This window comes from Schistocerca gregaria, chromosome 6 (assembly GCF_023897955.1).
Source record: "Schistocerca gregaria isolate iqSchGreg1 chromosome 6, iqSchGreg1.2, whole genome shotgun sequence".
In the NCBI taxonomy this organism is placed as follows: Eukaryota; Metazoa; Arthropoda; class Insecta; order Orthoptera; family Acrididae; genus Schistocerca; species Schistocerca gregaria.
This window is the reverse complement of record NC_064925.1, coordinates 424,344,326-424,364,219: the sequence shown is the minus strand read 5'-3', so window position 1 is coordinate 424,364,219 and position 19,894 is coordinate 424,344,326.

The following is a 19,894-nucleotide window of genomic DNA, read 5'->3' as shown; positions in this document are numbered from 1 at the left end:
ACCGGGACTGAAAAATTACTGCTGGTTCAACTTAACAAATTGTAACAAGCTGAGCGCAGTAACTAGTAATTAGAAGTCGAGGAAAGCTAATCAGACCCGCCTTCGCCAAATACTCCACTCGCTGCTCTTTACCTCAGCAACACGAACCTAAGACACTGGAGATTCGCAAGATTTCAGAATGCTGGAGGTTCCTCATATTGAATCCCAATGCACTCAACTTAAAGCTTGCAGGATTCAGTTTACGACGAGGTTGTGCACTCTCGTCACCACAGCACTTCCATCCAGCAGTCAACACGTGGTGCCAGCGATCCTGGCGTGTCCTGAGTCGCCAACCGAACTGACACACTCACACGACCCATAAAAACAACGTCCCATAGGGTAACTGTTACTACATATCGATAACCCCGCTGCTGCCACTAGCGTACAGGCAACGCTTGCGTGACAAGTGGCGCCAGTCAACACGAGAGGAAGACAAACAATGGCAACCATGCCAAATAACGATACCGTCCGGCCTCCCACAGAGAGCAGAAACCTACAAACAGCACCAACGCGAGCCGCAGTGCGGCACAAGTGCCTTACACCCCCGATTGTTCCCTCCAGCTTATAGGTGAAGGGTAAAGATTGAATGTGTGTGTCACTAGTTTCAAGTTGTGTTGCCAAACTTTTTCCAGCAGGTAACACCGGTTGAATGGTCTGTTTCTGAGACCATCTTTTTCCAACCGAAATAAATGAATTACACTAACCTACCCTTCCTCTACAGCATCTGGGCAGTTTCCCTGTGTTGGGGGTGCACTTGGGCGTCCCATCCAGTAGAACCACAGTTCGAGTCCCATAAAGGTCTCCGCCATATATAATTTCCCTTCAGTTAAAAGCACCACTGGTGGTATAATTGCGTCAGGGTGGGTGCACTCGAGCTTTTTATCCAGAAAGACCTGGGTTCAAGTCCCAGAAACGGTACTGAAAATTTTATTTCCCACCTGTTCCTGGATTGGGGGGAGGGGGTGTACGTCAGCACAGAGAAATTGCCAGCGAAATTTGAAATTCCTGCCAAACTTCGAAATTTCTGTCATTAGGGTAGCTTGGTGGAGGAGGAGGAGGTGAGTGGAAGGGGGGAGAATGGGGATGGGGTAGGGCCAGGGGTCTATGTGCTGTCTGAGAAAAATACATGATGTCATCCGGGGAGTAGGGGGTGTGAGTGGTCGACTGTGGGGGTAGGTGTGATTATAAGGGGGGATTAATTGATCTTTTTCCTTAATTTGCATATCAATTTGACATCAAAAAGTTTCCTGATGCCTTCACTACTCTACTACAATCGTATGTCATGTGGTATTCTTGTAGGAGGAGTAAGTCATAATATCTTAATTATATTTTTATTTAAGAGATATAAAAAAGTATGTAAACGTACAATAAAATGAGGTGTACTTATCAGGCTTTGAGCTGTTGTGTCCCTGGCACAGTGAAGGAGAAAATCAGTCTAGAACAAATACATACATTCACCACATTACTGAACGTTACCGCATATGCTTCCAAATACTCATAATAAGTGGAGCCCAAAGACGTTCATCCCATAGCTTGTCACCATCGAAATACCTGATTAGACCCAACTATACAGGTGAATGAAGCAGTGAATTTGGGTTACATCGATCAAAGCTTGTCTTGTGGCTGTAGGTTCGCAAGAAGAGCCATGCCAAAATCAGAAAATATGGACGAAACCCAAATTTGACACATCAATTGAAATGTATTTTGAATACGATATTTACAATAAACGCGACAAGTTATTGCTCAGAAGTTACTGAAAATGAGTGGTCCTGAATAAAGAAGCCGTTTCTGGAGGAAAGTAAGTAACATTAAATAGATATGAAGATTACTCTTATTTCCTATATCAAATGGTGCAAATGGCTCTGAGCACTATGCGACTTAACTTCTGAGGTCATTAGTCGCCTAGAACTTAGAACTAATTAAACGTAACTAACCTAAGGACATCACACAAATCCATGCCCGAGGCAGGATTCGAACCTGCGACCGTAGCAGTCACGCGGTTCCAAACTGAAGCGCTTAGAACCGAAGGGCCACACCAGCCGGCTTCCTATATCTATTTGAGACAGATGCATTATTTGTTACAATTCTCACTAAACAATAAATATATTGGGAAGCCGGAGTAAGTCCTCAGTCAGTCCCCAGTTTCTGACTGTATGCCAGAGGCGATCTTAATCTAAAATAGTTTTGCTGTACTCGAGTGGTTTGATGAAAGATGTGGCGCCAAAACCTACTAAGAATCTATCAGTTACGTCAGTTTACGCCGCCATGAGGCAGACTGTATACCTTAAAATTCTGTACAGCACACGTCTATTACTGTAAAATATATTGCATGAACCACATATGCAACAAACTGTAAATTAATGATTACGTTTTATACATAATTTTAAGCTTTCAAGCTTATCAGATGCCGTAAACTGTAGAAACTTACTCCAGCTCAATAAAGGTTTACAATATTTTGTGGTATACACGAAAATGTCATAGCGTAGCATTTCTTTCCTTGTAACTGGCTATCGTTAGCAGAGAACCTGATACGACCTCCATGAAAAGTCCTTTTCTTCACTTCGTCACCATACTTGCTAGGTTTTCACCAGTAGAAGCCCTTTGATAAGAGCCTCTCATAATTGGCGACGCTCAATAGAACGTCACACAGTCGTGGGACAAGAGTCGTTCCACTGCCTTAAAACTAGTGGTATAGCTACATACATATTTTACTGCAACAAAATTCATTGTTACGTAAAACACAGAATGAGAAAAATGTGTTAAATGGACCTAATCCTTCGAACAGTGTGGTGAATGTTATTTATGGTGTCGCATTGACAGCAAGTTTGCGAAGCTCCTCATTCGCATCGGAGAGATTAGTTTGAATAGATAAAAATGACAGAATTTGAATCATTTTGACCTGATAACTTCTCGCAAAAGTGTAAGTCGTACATGTACAGATTTTGAGCCCTTTGGGACCGTCTACGTGGGTCTTTCAAAACTGGTATAGCTGTCTGCAAACTACTCTGCTAGCATGTGTTCGGGCCGTTTGATAACTCGAGCGAATAATGCGAGGACGCAGGAATCGATTTACGCTGGAATTCAGACAAGTTGTAGCCGTTAAACGGATGGGAAGCGGTTACCGGGAAATTTCCTCGTTGCGAGGTGCTATTGTTTCAGGAATTTTCCCACATGAATAACCCTCAGCGGATGACTATATCCATCCCACCATCACGTAATGGAAGTCAAAATTGGATTAGTGGTCCTATGAGATTCCTGAATCTCGTATGCTGAATTTTGGTGCGAAGCCGATGGCTACATACACTTGGTATTCAGCCACGTATGTGGCACATCATGCAGAGCCTTGATACGATCTACCTCGATCTGAAGCTGTCGATATGTAGCAAATACCAGTAGCAATCTGCTTAATGCCGTTGAAACTGCACGTTCGATTTCTCATCTACAGTAGAATGATTTGTTCGCATAATGCAACGACGCGCAATTCGATTAGTGTTTATGAATATTTTAGCCGAGTGAAGTTATAAACGCTACACAGTAAAATTGATTAGTAACTCATACATAATAGCAAGATGTATTCTCTTCAGGGATTTCATAGTTTACGGAGTTTCGTGGCTCGGCAGAAACCACAACGAAGTGTAGTACCAACTATAAAAAAAATACTTTAGTTTGAAAGTTATACCTACAATTGCATGCTTGCTTAAGTAAAATAGAGGCTAAACTATTCGCTACACAGATAATTGTGTACCTAATTAACCTAAAAGAAACAAATTTTGATAAATGTCTGTATCGAATTTGTTTTTCCAGAGGACAGAAAAATGTTCTGGTGTCTTATAGACTCGGATTTAATATTGCCTTCTCTTATGCCGCTACTGAAATGAGGGGAGAGTCTCTTTTTTCTACACATAGAATATACGTAAATGTGCTATAAAATCATGTCTGCAATCTAAGAGAATAGCTTGAATATTCTTCCAGAAAATTTATATTTTACTTTTTACAACAGCACAGCTGCTCCAGATTCTAACCATCGTTTTCTAGCAATGTAATTTTACCATTTACCAACAGTTATTCCAATGAAGGCACTCTTAGCAGGTGTCGAAACCTAGGTCAATTCACCTACCGTTTATGTGCGACCTGTTAGCTGTTTAATCCTACGCTGAAATGTAATGTTAGTAACCTACTGATTTGTGTGTCATGTGTGCCTCCCATGCCCAACACTAGACAAGAGTTAAGTGTTCGAGTGTGATTCCATCATGCGGTATATCCAGAGCAATGTTCCGAGGTGAATCCACAGTATGATATGTCTGGACTACGGTTCGAAGGTGGATGTACCGTGTGTTGTATCTGGAATGGTGTCTACAGGTGGACGACAATCCGTTACATCCGGAATAGGGCTAGAAGGTGGGTCCGCCATGCATTACATCTGGATATGTGTCCTATGTCCAAAGATGGCTCCATCAGTGGAAAGACTGGGTCAGATGTTTGGCACAGATGTCCTACATTAGACTAATAAGGTGGTGGCTTTGGAAACCACCTTACTTTAACATTACAACATGTTTAAGTGCAGAACCTTGTAGTCCTAGGAGTGCCCATATTTATATTCTATGATCATTTCTCTCTTGCCAGTATCCTCTTGGTACCGACCCAGCCACTAGAAGAACATTTCGCGATTTACAGCACAGTCGATTCACATAAAACGTTTAAAACTCCCTTCATCTGAGGCTCCATCACGCGTAAACCACACGGTTCGTCTTAACCGTCCGTTATATCACCATAGGAACTGATAAGGGGTGCAAACCTCCTCAAATGCTCGCATGTGGAGAGTTCTCGTTCACTCGGTTGGGTGGCGTGAGTAAAGTTACTGCAGAACATACTACGCTGAACAGCAGTCAGGGACTCAGTTAGACCGTCCACGGTGGCCGTGCGATTCTAGGCGCTGCAGACCGGAACCGCGGGACTGCTACGGTCGCAGGTTCGAATCCTGCCTCGGGCATGGATGTGTATGATGTCCTTAGGTTAGTTAGGTTTAAGTAGTTCTAAGTTCTAGGAGACTGAGGACCTAAGATGTTAACTCCCATAGTGCTCAGAGCCATTTGAACCATTTGACTCAGTTCGCTCTGTTCCTTCATGAGACATGGAATGTAGTGGGTATAGTACCCTCCTACCTCTGGTCAGTTGTAAATTAGCGATAGTGTTGCGGGGAGGGTTGGTCGTTGACAATACGAGGAAATCTTACAATCTCCAACAATATCCTGTGAATGCGAGACCACTCCGTGATGACCATCCACACGTGAAAAAGTGGCCAATCGTAGTTGTAAATCCCGCACCACAATCGAAGTGTTATAAACATACAGATACAGATAACCTAATTTAATTTGCACAGGACACTGCTGATATACTTGGCGTATATTTCCGAGAATGAATGGTCGCACTGCACAGTCATTTATCTACATTTGCAATCTAGTGTAAAGTACTCGCAAAGTAGTGGAGGGGTGATTTAGCGATGATGCAGAAATTTGGAAGCATGTTGCTGTGTCTCTGACTCTCTTTGATATTGCGGAAAAACTGATGAAATTGCTAAAATTGATTTCACTATCATCTGTGATGCTTATTGCAACGCATTATCCCATATCGACGGGGACTTTTCCATCCCATCGGTCCACAAGTACACGGTTGACTACCACATAATGATTGATTGACACCACTTGATTGAGACAGAGGGAGTCTTGGTGGGAGCAACACCTTCCAGGGATGACCAGCATGAAACAGTTATCACTTGTATGGCTACAATATGAGGAACCAATGCTCTTAGTATCTTCGAAATGGAGCACTAAGGTATCCATTACCTCGTCACTGTTGAGGAAGAGATTAAAAGTAGAGCTCAACACTTTAGGACAGGTATTTGGAAATGATCGACAATGCCACAAACTCCTCCGGTTTTCACGTCGCAATGTCTTTCGCATTTTTCTCAGTAAGGAACACCACATCTGTTTTTTATTTCAGCCATCCTGTGTGAAGTTGGAGCAGTATAGTTCACTCCACGGGATATCCAGATTTCTGTGAGAGCCAATGGGTCACAGCGTGTTAATGTTGGTTTATCGCCTATCACAGATCTCGAAGTCATGGTAGAAAAACAAAATGTATGGCTGTGTACACAGACGTAGCCATACACTGCTTCGCTATGTTACAAAAAGAAATAATGTATCAAACTTCATGCGAAACAACAACATAAGACTCCTCCCCTTGTTACTAAGAGTGGATATAGTCTTCCCCAAAATAGGCGACAAAAAGGTTACGTGGGACTGTGGAAGTGTCTACGATCACTGGTCGCCTTCTCCAGTGGACTAATACATGTATATTAAATGGGATCAGCACATATGATCGATTTAACTCGTAGACGATATTTGTTTCCCGATACATCGTAAGACAGGGACGCAGTAAAATCTTATTGAGTTTTGCATAAGGTGACGTTAGTGAAGACTTTTTGGTTCATAGTTTTACTCCGTTTGATGTTACAAAAATAACGAGGAGAAAGACAGAGACAGATCGAGAGAGAGAGATAGAGAGACAGACAGACAGACAGGCAGAGTGTAACAGTGCTGTTGGGAAATGATAGGATTTCGAGAGAATTAGCGGGGGTCTGTGACTTGACAGCGGACTTGTTTTACTCATGGAAATGACATGGATTGAAATGGTGTATACAGATAACTGGAACATTCATGAGAACACGCTAGGTAAACGATACTCTGAGGAAAGGGGAGGTGAGAGGTGAAATGTATAGCGCTTCTTCTAAGCGTTGTGTGCAAACGTATTACAACCTCTCACATTCGTTTCAAGAAGTGACTGCAGTGATAAAATTAGGTGCTATGAAGATTTTTACTGAGAGACAATCAGCAGCAGAAGTTCCGACTTTTGTTTTCTCGATAAATCAGAGACAACAACCTTCCATGAGTTTTGTGTGCTTATAAATGGATGGACTGGTATCTTAACAGGTAGAGAGAATTTAAATTAGGACACCATCATTTTGTGTGTCCCACTATTAGTCATTCCCTTTCCTATTTCACTCACAGGTAGAGCGAGGGAAAGAGACTAACTATGTGGCTCCTTATGAGTGTTAATTTCTGTTATGTTATCTCTGTGTGCTTATCCGAAATGTACATTGGCAGCAGTAGAATTCTTCTGTGGTCAGCTTCAACGGTCATTTCTCAACAATGTTCCTCGAAAACAACATCATCTTCCCTCCAGAGATTACCATTAGAGCTACGTGTAACTGTAATCCGACTGCTAAAAAAAATCACTCGCCATGCAAAGTGACTCTCATGATCAATTTAAATAACTAGCCTATCATTTTAATATCAATAACGTGCCATATAGGTGGAAGCGAGAGCCAGGGTTCCACAAATATGTTTCGGGATTTGGAGTAGTAATCAGGCACTTTTTCGTTGCAAATGATATCTTTTTAAGAGATTTCAATCTTCCACCTACCCAGGAAGGGATGACCATAGTAATAAAATCAGATGCTTTACCGAAATTATAAAGCGATACATTGTTACAAGAAAATTTAAAAAGGGAAATGGATAGGTTAAAGTTACATGTAGAGGAAATTAGTGAAGTTCGGTGGCAGGAGGAACAAGACTTTCGTCAGGTGAATACGGGATTATAAATACAAAATCAAATAGGGGTAATGCAGGAGTAGGTTTAATAATGAATAAAAATAAGAGTGTGGGTAAGCTACTACAAACAGCACAGTGAACGCATTATTGTGGCCAAGATAGACACAAAGCCCATGCCTACTACAGTAGTACAAGTTTATATGCCAACTAGCTCTGCGGATGATGAAGAAATTGATGAAATGTATGATGCGATAAAAGAAGTTATTCAGGTAGTGAAGGGAAACGAAAATTTAATAGTCATGGGTGACTGGAATTCGTCAGTAGGAAAAGGAGAGAAGGAAACATAGTAGGTGATTATGGATTGGAGCTAAGAAATGAAAGAGGAATCCGTATGGTAGAATTTTGCACAGAGCATAACTTAATCATAGCTAACACCTGGTTCAAGAAAAATTAAAGAAGGTTGTATACATGAAAGAATCCTGGAGATACTAAAAGGTATCAGATGGATTATATAATGGTAAGACAGAGATTTAGGAACCAGGTTTTAAGTTGTAAGACATTTCCAGGGGCAGATGTGGACTCTGACCACAGTCTATTGGTTATGACCTGTAGATTAAAACTGAAGAAACTGCAAAAATGTGGGAAATTAAGGAGATGGGACCTGGATAAACTGAAAGAACCAGTGGTTGTACAGAGTTTCAGGGAGAGCATAAGGGAACAATTGACAGGAATAGGGGAAAGAAATACAGTAGAAGAAGAATGGGTAGCTTTGAGGGATGAAGTAGTGAAGGCAGCAGAGGATAAAGTAGGTACAAAGACGAGGGCTACTAGAAATCCTTGGGTAACAGAAGAAATATTGATTTTAATTGATGAAAGGAGAAAATATAAAACTGCAGTAAATGAAGCAGGCAAAAAGGAATACAAACGTCTCAAAAATGAGATGGACAGGTAGTGCAAAATGGCTAAGCAGGGATGGCTAGAGGACAAATGTAAGGATGTAGAAGCTTATCTCACTAGGGGTAAGATAGATACTGCTAACAGACCTTTGGAGAGAAGAAAAACCATGTGTATGAATATCAAGAGCTCAGATGCCAACCCAGTTCTAAGCAAACAAGGGATGGCAGAAATGTGGAAGGAGTATATAGAAGGTTTACACAAGGGCGATGTACTTGAGGACAATATTATGGAAATGGAAGAGGATATAGATGAAGACGAAATGGGAGATAAGACACTGCGTGAAGAGTTTGACAGTGCACTGAAAGACCTGAGCCGAAACAAGGCCCCCGGAGTAGACAACATTCCATTAGAACTACTGACGGCCTTGGGAGAGCCAGTCATGACAAAACTCTACCAGCTGGTAGGCAAGGTGTATGAGACAGGCGAAATGCCCTCAGACTTCAAGAAGAATATAATAATTCCAATTCCAAAGAAAGCAGGTGCTGACAGATGTGAAAATTACCGAATTATCAGTTTAATAAGTCACAGCTGCAAAATACTAAAGCGAATTCTTTACAGACGAATGGAAAAACTGGTAGATGCGAACCCCGTGGAGGATCAGTTTGGATTCCGTAGAAATGTTGGAACACGTGAGGCAATACTGGCCTTACGACTTATCTTAGAAGAAAGATTAAGAAAAGGCAAACCTACGTTTCTAGCATTTGTAGACTTAGAGAAAGCTTTTGACAATTTTGACTGGAATACTCTCTTTCAAATTCTGAAGGAGGCAGGGGTAAAATACAGGGAGCGAAAGGCTATTTACAATTTGTAGAGAAACCAGATGGCAGTTACTAGAGTCGAGAGGCATGAAAGTTAAGCAGTGGCTGAGACAGGAGTGAAACAGTGTTGTAGCCTCTCCCCGATGTTATTCAATCTGTATATTGAGCAAGCAGTAAAGGAAACAAAAGAAACACGTGGAGTAGGTATCAAAATTCATGGAGAAGAAGTAAAAACTATGAGGGTTCGGCGATGACATTGTAATTCTGTCAGAGACGTCAAAGGGCTTGGAAGAGCAGTAGAAGGGCATGGATAGTGTCTTGAAAGGAGGATATAAGATGAACATCAACAAAAGCAAAACGAGGATAATGGAATGTAGTCAAATTAAATCGAGTGATGCTGAGGGAATGAGATTATGAAATGAGACACTTAAAGTAGTAAAGGAGATGTGCTATTCAGGAAGCAAAATAACTGATGATGGTCGAAGTAGAGAGGATATAAAATGTAGACTGGCAATGGCAAGGAAAGCGTTTCTGAAGAAGAGAAATTTGTTAACATCGAATATAGATTTATGTATCAGGAAGTCGTTTCTGAAAGTACTTGCTTGGAGTGTAGCCATGTATGGAAGTGAAACATGGACGATAACTAGTATGGACAAGAAGAGAATTGAAGCTTTCTAAATGTAGTGCTACAGAAGAATGCTGAAGATAAGGTGGATAGATCCCATAACTAATGAGGAGGTATTGAATACGATTGGGGATAAGAGAAGTTTGTGGCACAAGTTGACTAGAAGAAGGGATCGGTTGGTAGGACATGTTTTGAGGCATCAAGGGATCACAAATTTAGGATTGGAGGGCAGCGTGGAGGGTAAAAATCGTAGAGGGAGGCCAAGAGATGAATACTCTAAGCAGATTCAGAAGGATGTAGGTTGCAGTAGGTACTGGGAGATGAAGCAGCTTGCACAGGATAGAGTAGCATGGAGAGCTGCATCAAACCAGTCTCATGACTGAAGACAACATCAGCAACAACTGTTACAAGCCGGACTGTTACAACTTATCTGTGCTTTCGCCTTAAGAATCATTTTATGTGGCAAAACTGTTTTGGATTGGACGAAGTGGATTTTTTTTAACTGGGTGGGGGGAGACAATATTGGTGTGGAATTAGTTACAACTACTGTATACATTCACGCTGCTGCTGCTTGATTCGCAGTGTGCCATAGCTGACTACAGGAGTGATCATGAGGTGCCTTCAACCAGAAGTCACAGATTAGCTCAGCAAAGAATGCACCAACCTGTCTGCTCTTGCCCATGGCAGCAGGGGCTAGCGAAGTGAGCAGTCTGCTGGGTGAGCATCGATAAAACCAGATGCGTCTATTGGGCGAGAAGATTCAAAGTGACCGGTATTTGCGCTGTGCGATTATTCCCCCATTCAAACTCATTTGTTGTCTGCTTGGTAACCAGTGTATCTGACCTTTGAGCGTTTGGTAGAGTTGTCGCATGGATGCCAGAGGATGGGTGTACAGATGATAGCGTGAGCGATACACATGCAGGTCTTCTAACCTGCACCAGTGTCCAATGCAGGCTGAAGTGGTCCTGCGGTTCTAGGCACTGCAGTCAGGAACCGCGAGACCACTACAGTCGCAGGTTCGAATGCTGCCTCGGGCATGGATGTGTGTGATGTCTTTAGGCTATTTAGGTTTAACTGGTTCTAAATTCTAAGGGACTAATGACCTCAGAAGTTGAGTCCCATAGTGCTAAGACCCATTTGAACTTAATCCAATGTCCCTGCCAGTGGCGGATGTTGCAACCGCAGATCCCAGCAGCCAGAGTATGGCGCTATTTTCATAATCATAAGGGTGTGTGGTTGGTTGGATTTTTTCACCACATGTATTTAGTGGAAACAATGCAGTGGAGGAGGCTGCTTATGTACTGAAATATCGGTGCGTACAAGACGTTAGACATGTTTATCACAATGATTTACTTCAGGTGAAAAACTGAATTACTTGACTTGTATAATGTTTATGTGTGATATACAGACATTGAAAATTCGTTTTAATTGCAAAGAAGTATCATCGTAAGATGGTGGTGAGTGTGTTAAGCGATCAGTTTGACTCCTGTAAATTATTGAACAATTTATTTGATAAGGTATTGCTCATGGTCTATTTCCCTCTGTTTTTGATATCGGAATTACCTCATGCATCCCTTTGTCCCCAGCATTAGCTAACACGAACACAGTGTTCTGAGGACAGATGAAAACTTCTGTCTTAGTGTTTAGAAACAGTAGTTCACACACACAAAGAGGAGGTAGCCTCTTGAGAGAAGCAGAGACAGGAAGTGAATAGCCAGTCTTGAATTTCTCAATCAGCAGAATGCCACCACTTGACGCCTTGTTTTACGGTCATGGGATCAAAGGAGCTGATATTTGGTATGTCGTCAGTGGTATTTAATATCGCTATCAGAAATTTGGCTGATCTGTAATTTGGATAATGGGTGGTTTGTGACCTCTGTGGTGGTGCCTAGACGATAGACATACATGTGGGAAACTCTAAACATTTCCTAACATACAGCAGTTCATTCCATTCCTCAGTGCTTACAGCTGTTGCGTCGTGTGAAGTTGGGGTGGGATATTGAGGACATAATCTCTACCCAAAAGGGGGAGCCCTGCCTCTCACAAACTGAATAAATAAAGAATATTCATCAATATATTATTAGCACTGATTTGAATTTGGTGTTGTGAGATCCTTCGTCCCCACAACAGAATGAATCCTTTTCCGACCAATATCTTTTGGGAGGTGTGTGAAGTGGGGTGAGTGTTGGTGGTGGGACTTCCTCTGGTGGTGGTATTGCTTTGGTGGTGGCATTGTGCACTAACTCAGTCGATCCCTGCATGTCAAGGCGAGCACACACACGAAAATTTTCGAACAGGACAACAACTCCAATCTGCAACTGTGTAATTACATGTAGTATCTGGATGTGAGATTTTCCTGCCAAATAAAGACATTCAACCCATGAGAATCAAATTTTATAAATGATGAGTATATACTCTGATATGAAATTTATATTTACTTCGATTTCGCATCAAAAGATTCTTCCTCTTGAGCACAGACTGGGAGACCTTTGTCCACCAATTTCGAAACAAGAAACAGGAGGAGGAATGGTGGGTGGGAGGGGAGGTATGGATTTTCTCAAAGTGTCAATTAATTGATAGATTTAATTAATTAGTCACTTATTTTGATATAAAAGGTGTGCTTTTATTAGTGAGTGGATTTCCCAGGTGGCTGGGGTAAGATTGGGGAGGGGAAGGGAGTGAAGGGTTTATCAGAAGGTTGGGTTATCCCCAGGGGTCATAAACCAACTCTGAGGTGGCCATAAACCACTTAGCCAAGCAATAGGCTAAGGTCCCCAGTAAATCAACTTTGCATCTAAATGTATGCTTGCCCCTGAATGTAGGCTACCTACAGTAACAAAACGCTCCAGAACCATCTGTACTACTCTACTCACATATAAAACCTTTCTTCTGTACTGTTCAAATCATACTTTGAAGAATCAGTGACGAAAATGAAAGATAAGTTCACGAGATAAACTAAAATCCAGGTTGAAGTGTTAAGATTTGCTGAAGGTACTGTTATCCTCAGAGAAAGCAAGAGTTACATGACCTGTTGCATAGATGAACATTTGTATGAGCACACACTGCAGATTGAAAGAAATGATCTGATGAAAGTACTGAGAAATGACTAAAACAGGAGTGGTGGTGAACTTACCAACAAAATTGGGGACCATGACACTTTGAAGGAAAATGACACTTACCCGATGAAACAAGGCGAACGGAAAAAAAGAGATCGCCACAGGCAAAGAAAAGAGCTTCCCTATTAAAAAGAAGTCTGACACTGTCAAACATCTGACTTAACTGCTGGGTACGTACATTTGGAGCATAGAATCGTATGGAAGTGTAGCACTGTGGAAAACCTGGAAAAGAAGAGAATCGAGGCCATTGAGGTGTGGTGCTATACGAGTTCGTTAAAATTACATGGGCAATGAAACAATCAATCTAGATCTCTTCTATTGTGTACTTTTTGCAATTTAACCCAGCATTACTAGTCCTGTGTACTCTTACACACTTTAATTTATTGGCCAAATACATCTTATCGATACAACTTAGTATGATTCTGAAGATGCTTTAAAGCAGGAAGTGCCTGAAATAGTAGCGTAATCAATAAAGAGATAAAGGCAAAGCTTTACAATATCTACTACAACTATGATGATGGATTCGTTCAAGAAATTTATAGAATTAGTTAGGATATTTATTCTGCAGCCTAGACGAAAATTTAGAGGTAGTGATGCTTAAGAACTAGCTAACACGTCGCCATGTTCTATTACCGCCTCTCGTTTTTCGCTCAATACTTCTCTCTCACCTCAACCGTATTAAACTATGGTTCCTATTATTTGTGGCTCTTCCTCTGGCAAGTCACCTTCTTCTCCACATTGATTCTTTCTGAACTGCTCCAAAAGATTTATATTAAATGCTATTACCTCAACTTCGACTGCAATGTAATGAGGTAATTTCTTAACACAATCTTACTTATTATTCATTTGTGTGGCCATATTGTCGACAACTACTTTACTTTTCCTGAGGGTATTTTCGTTCTGTCGTTGTGTCTACAAGAAAATGTGTATTATTTTCACTAGACACGTTTCGCTTTATTGCTGTCAAGCATTATCCCTGGTCTGTAATTAAAGATATTTATAATTTGATTTGTTTTTAGGATCTAAAAAAAGTTCTTTAACAATATGTTGCTTCCTTCTTACGGAGATTTCCGCTTGGGTTTAGCCTACATCGGGAAATGCTATCTGCTACCACATTTTTGCGGTTTTCTTCGTCTTACACTGATACCTGCAGCCTAATTTCTGGTTGCTCTACAGAACTATGCATTAATCTCGTTTCAAACACCATATTTTCTCTCACACCACTGTTTTCTGTTTATTTTTAAATTTCTGAGTATGTATTGTGGTTTGTGTTCTGTAGTGTTGCCAACATGACGTTGTCACTAGTTCGTCTTTCACCTATACTCTTCCCTTCTGTTTCTTTTTTACTTTGTTTAACTGTAAGTGTGTGGTTCTATTTCATTACGTTGATGTCTGTTTATATACTGTGTACGAGTAGGGAAAGAGAAATATCTGTTTTTCGTTCGGGAGGCAGAAGACATGATGTGTGGACACAATTGTGTAGGTAGTGTGATGGAGTGTAAGTTGGAGGAGAAGGTGAGGATCAAGAAGTGACATGAAATTTGGAGAGGTAGGGGGGGTTGGGGGGAAGGAAGGGTGGTTGGGAGAGGGTGAAGAATGGAAAGGGTCTTTTACTTTTCGTGTAATTTCTTTCCCATCCTTCACCCTCTTCCACCCATGGGGATAAACCAGAGAGTAAGGTAAGACTGCAGTATTTCACTAACACTTTTTAGCATCTACGTCGATTACGAGGACGAAGTACACAGTTCGTTTAATTTATAAGAAATGGGGCAGATAACTTGCTAAATACATCGCGTTTCGACAGCATACAAGACAGCGAAGACAAATAACAAATAGCTGCAGGCAGAACAGACGATAATAAATTCGTGTGAAGACAGCAACAACAAAAACTAAAACATAGTCTTTTGTACGAATACACCCCATAAGGACTAAACATTCGTTAGTAAAGTATTAACAGATAAGGTGTCTCATTTCCTCGCTCCTGGATGCGACATAAGAAGAAAAAGACCATAAGGACTAACACATTCATTAGTAAAGTAATAACAGATAAGGTGTCTCATTTCCTGGATCTTGGATGCGACATAAGAAGAAAAACACATAAATAAGTAACTGAACACATATAATCACATATGTGAACACAGTAAGAAGGGCATTAAACGATAAAACAAATACATAAATCGTATATTTAAAAGTCATGGGACAACCCACAGTTGGACAACAAGATCAAAAGACCAAAGGCAGCTTGAAACATCATCACTGTAGTTCCTTAGACCATTAAACGGCTGAACAATAGAAGACAAAATAAGAAATAAGGAAAGGAGTCAGTTACAGCTATTAAATGACAAAGTAGTCCAACGAAAGCATGATTGGAAAGAGTATAAGTTCTGTCGGACTTGAGATGGAGTGAACACTCGGATTAGGGAAGGATGGGCTTTGAATTCCGTTGTGTCCTTTCAAGGCAACTATCTGGGATTTCACAAAAATAAAATTAGGAAATCCAAGGAAAACCTGAAACACGATTGTCATACAGAATGGGAGTCTGGTTGTTTGAAGGAGAGTTTAGTAGTGTTTCCACAACCAGAAAACTACTAACACAAGCAACAAAAATAGTTATGCCTACAGAATGTTGTACTCCACAAATCATGGTGCAGGAAAAAGCAACATCATGCTGTCATGTTCTCTAGTTGATCTGTTATATGCGCTGCCACAGGGACTAAACTTGCTATAAGATTTCACTTCTTCTATTTCTTGTACTGACTGATAGCTGTTACCATACCTGCTACGGTTGTGCAAAACCCATCACATGTTGTATTCCACCCACTGTAATGTACTGAATGTAATACAAAGCAAAGCAAAGCAAAGAACGTCATTCATGGAACTAGTCCACATGTTTCCGTTGACTATAATCCCACTGCAGTCATAAGTGACGTTGATATCGAGTCATTGTGGTACACGTAATGGGTAATCCGCTGCATAACTCCGTGTTCAACAAAGTGAGCTAAATGGAGTTCTCCGAAAAAAAGAAAAAAAAGATGTGTCTTCATCAGCATTGTACCTGCCGCCATTCCTGGTTTACAGAAGCTACAAGCCTCCAAACTCTATGTTTGTGATGAGCTTTGGAGATTTAGACGTCCAGCAACCCATAACCTACCTGCATATTTACCGTCAATCAAAATTATTGAATCAATGCTCACGACAGTATCACGACACCAGCCGAAAGATTCGCCATTTCCGGGAGTCTCTTTCCCATGCGTCGAGTCTTAACAATCGACACTGTACCAGAGTCCCTTTACTCAGTGGCACTCCCTATTTGCGACCTTCGCCGCTCGAATAATCCTTCATTGTCTTCATCCGTTTATGCAGTGAGGTGTCACAAGTCATGGGATACCTCCTTCTGTCGTGTCAGACCTCCTTTTGCCCGACGTTGCGTAGCAACTTGACGTACCATGGATTCCACATGTCGCTGCCTACTCTCATGCGCTGGTCAATACGGTAATATTTCTGGAGTAACAGTCACTCTCCTTCATTGCACTGCTAAATTATTTATTTAAACCAATGACAGCCGTTTCTATATTTCCTTAAACATCTTCGTCATGGCGGCACCTGGAAGTGGTGTTGGTATCACGTGACCTTGAATTGGTTGAGATGACAAAAGGAATAAATCTTGAACCCTTTCAAGTGACCGACGTATTCCAAGAGAGGTAGAAGAAGCCTAGGTTTCAGCAAAATGTAGCCTGGGAGGTAGATAGGAGAGAATGAACATGGTGTTTCGCTTTCCAATATTCGTTATCTGCTAGCTTTTCAACTTTTACAAAAAGGAGTCGTATGATTTTAAAAGGGTCAATTACATCACAATACGGTAAAGTAAAGATGTGAAAAGCAGATATGCAAACAGTACTATACCGTTTCATATGTGCATTCACATCGTTTCTAATTATAAGGGGCAGTCAAATGAAAACAGTACGGATAGAAAAATTTAAATGACTCTTTATTACTTGAAAAAGTAATCATCGTAACTATTAACACATTTACCACACTGACAGACTGGTCTGTCAGTGCCTTCAATGAAAAATGTTTGCAACTGTGTGTGTGTGTGTGTGCCGGCCGCGGTGGTCTCGCGGTTCTAGGGCGCGCAGTCCGGAACCGTGCGACTGCTACGGTCGCAGGTTCGAATCCTGCCTCGGGCATGGATGTGTGTGATGTCCTTAGGTTAGTTTGGTTTAAGTAGTTCTAAGTTCTAGGGGACTGATGACCACAGCTGTTAAGTCCCATAGTGCTCAGAGCCATTTGAACCATTTTGTGTGTGTGTGTGTGTGTGTGTGTTTGTGTGCGTATGTGTGTGAATTCCTAAGGGAAGAAACTGCTGACATCTTCGGTCCCTAGGCTTACACCCTACATAAACTAACTTATGCTAAGAACAACACAAACACCCTTGCCCGAAGGAGAATTCGAACCTTTCGCGGGAGAGGCCGCGCAGTCTTTGACAAGGCGCCTCTAGCCACGCGGCCACCCTGCATGGCAACCAACTGTCTGCATGATCATGACTATACCCAGGTTAGCACCTCTTCGTAGGAAGCAAATCGACTTCCACAAATGTCTTTCTTCAAATCTTTAAAAATTGACACACCGCATAAGGAGAAATTGGGATTGTATGGAAGATGCATAAAGGCTTCCCAGGCGAACATCTGCCGCGCAGTCATATCAATTTTACTGATGGTCTGCTGTGGAAGTTCCTCTAGGAAGCTATTACACATCCTCCATACAATCCTGATGTCTCTCCCAGCGATGTTCACATTTTTTGAGCGTTGATGAAGCACATCCGTATCCACCGATTTGTTTCGAACGAAGAGTTGCACGTCTGAGTAAGTCATGGCAATCATTTTCCCGTTAAGGTATTGTCCACCTAGGACAATGTATTAACAGTTATGGTGATCATCTTTGAAAAACAAAATTTGCTTACTTTTTCCATCTCTTTCGTTTTCATTACCCCGTCATATCACTTAGTGTTGACTGAAATAAAAAAAAGTAAAGGGAAAACAAAACAATCCTCATCGAAGTTACATTTTGATAAGTGAAGAATGACTGAGAGGATAATACCGGTATGAAAGTGTTCAGGATAGTGCAACTTGAGAAAAAATTTCTTCGCTTCGAGGTTTAGCTAATATGCCTGTTCCGACTTCGCTTTTTAAGACCATATTTTTGTAATTCTAACGTCTGTTTCTATCTGCGGGCCTGAACTTGTTTACAATGAATGGAATTTTGTACTTCTCAAAACGCTTAAGATGTCGTCTCCATCTCTCACTATACTATTCCCCATTGTCGCTTAAGTTAAACATTGCTAATTATTGTCGTTTGTTCTTATTTGGTATTACATTGCTCCTATGTCATATCCTAAAAACATCTCACTTCTGTCGTCTGCAAGCTGCTTTTTTCTTGGTTTTCCAGTCCAAAATTTTTCTGTCATAGAGCAAGACAGATGAAGTTGTTTTTTAAAATTTAAGTTTTGTGACTTTCTACGGCTTTTCCTTTAAGTTTTTATTTGTAATTCCACATTTGTGCTGAAATTAACTGGTTTTACAACGTATAAAATTGTCGTTATTTAAAATGATTTTACAGCCTATATTATTAAGAACGGAGAACAGTGACCCCCCAATACACAGTTGTGGATATTTTCCGATTGTAGCTTTGTCTTCCTGTTTCGTACAATTTATACACTGAATTTAAGTCTGCTTCCATATTGCTATTGACACTACATAAATTGCATACGTCTCAGAGATAAAGGTTACTTTCATGTACCTCATACTTCAAACTTCTTTACTATCCTCAGTATAGATGTTAAGGAATGTCGTGGCAGTCTACGTCCCTGCCTAGCACGTCGATTTATTGCTACATCTTTTAGTTTTAATCTGTGATAATGATTATTTTGGAACCCTCATAACTATATTTGTTTTGATTGTGTAAGATATATGGAATCGTCTCTTTCTTACATTATTGTGCATAGTCTGATTCTCATGAGTGAGTCAAAAAGTGTCTTCTGTGGTCGACCATGCAACACCTATCGAGCGTGTCCCTCGAATGGCTGTCTGAATGGTTCAAATACGCCACTTTCTGGAGTATCGGCAATACTGGAATACCCTGTCACCAGGGCCAAAAATATGGAGCGTCCAGTACACGATAAAGGGGTGAATACCCTGGTGGTGGTTGGGGAACAGTGTGCCAGTGAAAGAGAAGTTCAATTATGGATAAAATACTGATCAGTGGGTCTTAAGACTGTGAGACGGTAGCCTCTCCATGGCACTGCCCTGGCGACAGGCCGCTGCTCTGTTCTGGGGAGAAAATATGACACACGTAATCTCCACAATTGTGTATGATGAGAATGACAATCATTAAATATGAAGCATGAAAGAGATGGAAGTTGACGCCTGATGAAAGGAAATTAATAAACATTTAAAAAACTCACCGTAGAAGGAAATTGGTTTCCATTAACTTGTATTTATCGTGTTACACCGGATTTGCTATACAGACTGCCGAGGAATGTTACTGTAGGAGCCATTCGCGAAAACAAAGTCGTTTCGAAATGAAATGCACGCAGATGTCAATGTTGTGAATGAGGTTATCTACCCAGCAGCAACAGAAGAAAAAATTAGTTTTTTTCTGTTTCAGTAATCTCCAAATAGAAGTGTAGAGGTTACAGTTTAACTTTCAGTCAACGTTCATCGATTTGCTTAAGTGAGATTTATAGACCTTGAAAACATGTTTAGCCATATAGCACTGTTGCTCATTTCTGGA